General features: G+C 59.8%; 1 non-coding gene across 1 annotated transcript; it reads right to left on the bottom strand.

Annotated features, from left to right (window-relative positions):
• Positions 1-206: 206 nt before the first annotated feature.
• On the bottom strand, positions 207-290 carry Trnas-gga (transfer RNA serine (anticodon GGA)). Its single transcript is given in 2 exon segments — positions 207-241; positions 251-290. It is a non-coding gene; the product is annotated as a tRNA-Ser (tRNA).
• Between the last annotated feature and the right edge of the window lie 1,104 nt (positions 291-1,394).

Below are 1,394 nucleotides of genomic sequence, written 5' to 3'. Positions count from 1 at the left end.
GGGGGGAGGGGGGCGCAGGGAATTGCCAGGAGGGGTGGGGGCGTCCAGAGGGCGGACAGGGATGATGAATTCAGAGTGGTGGGAGGGGGTTCAAAAAATGGTTCAAATGGCTCTGAGCACTATGGAACTCAACTGCTGTGGTCATAAGTCCCCTAGAACTTAGAACAACTTAAACCTAACTAACCTAAGGACATCACACACATCCATGCCCGAGGCAGGATTCGAACCTGCGACCGTAGCGGTCGTGCGGTTCCAGACTGTAGCGCCTTTAACCGCTCGGCCACTCGGGCCGGCCTGGAGGGGGTCGGGCCTTACATTTCTAGGAGTAGGTGTGATGTGGGAGATTACAGGTGTTGCAGGAGGGAGGGGACTGGAGGTTTGGGCACTGCCAGAGGAAATGCGCGTGTTTACAGTGCCGGCAGACAGGGGCCTCACGGCACCCAGATGTAGTGAGTGCATTATAGCGCAGGCACCTCTGGCAGCAGAGGGATTGAGGAGGGGAACGGGAGGGGTCGACCTTATAACATTGGTAGAAGAGGAGGCCACCCTCTTTCAGGAGACGGTCAATAGAGGGGATGTGTTCTGAGGACACCCACATAAGGCGAGTGGGGCCGGCCGGGTTAAAGATGCAGTGGACTGCTCGGATTTCCAGTGAGGGGTGCGCCTTGAGCTCCGCCAACACATCGAACTCTATGATCGTCGGACTAAGCCGAGTGATCATTTCAGTGAGGGTCGGCGGGCGACACAGGGGTTGGGGTTGGCGGGAAGGGGACGGGGAAGGAGCAGGGGTGAGGGAGGCATTGGCTCCAAACCGGGTGATGGGGATTTGGGAAAGGATGTCAGTATGAAAGGTGGGGCTGGGGGAGGAGATGAGAACAGAGTCTGTTTGGGGAGTGAGGAGGGAGATGGGGTTCCAGGAAAGTGTTGGCGGAGGAGGAGCGAAAGGTTCTGGGCCTCGAGGAGGGGAGGATTGGGACGAGAGAGGAGGTATTTGTAGGAGGAGGGGGAGGGGGAGGAGGAGGAGGAGATCAGGGCCAGGCAGAGAGAGGCATCCATGGCATCCTGGGGGGAGGGGGGAAGGAGGACAGGGCGGGGCCTTTTTGGCAGCAGAGGAGGCAGCGGTGCCACTAGGGCGTTTGATGGCGATGGAAGGGTGAGAGGAGGTGTATGGGACAGGAGTAACAGGGAGGTGGGCGGAAGTGGTAGGTCCCGGCATGGACACTGGAGCCGGCGCTGGAGATGGGGATGGCGCCGGTGAAGGCGACGGCGATGATGACGGCGATGGTGAAGGCGAATGCGAGAGCGGAGCATGAGCCGTGGCCCTCCGGGCCACCATCCTAGTGGAAGCTGCAGTAATAGACTGAGGGAGGGGAGGGAAAGGATCATTGGCAGAG

The sequence above is a fragment of the Schistocerca nitens genome, chromosome 9 (assembly GCF_023898315.1).
Source record: "Schistocerca nitens isolate TAMUIC-IGC-003100 chromosome 9, iqSchNite1.1, whole genome shotgun sequence".
Lineage (NCBI taxonomy): Eukaryota > Metazoa > Arthropoda > Insecta > Orthoptera > Acrididae > Schistocerca > Schistocerca nitens.
This window is presented reverse-complemented; position numbering and strand designations above follow the sequence as displayed.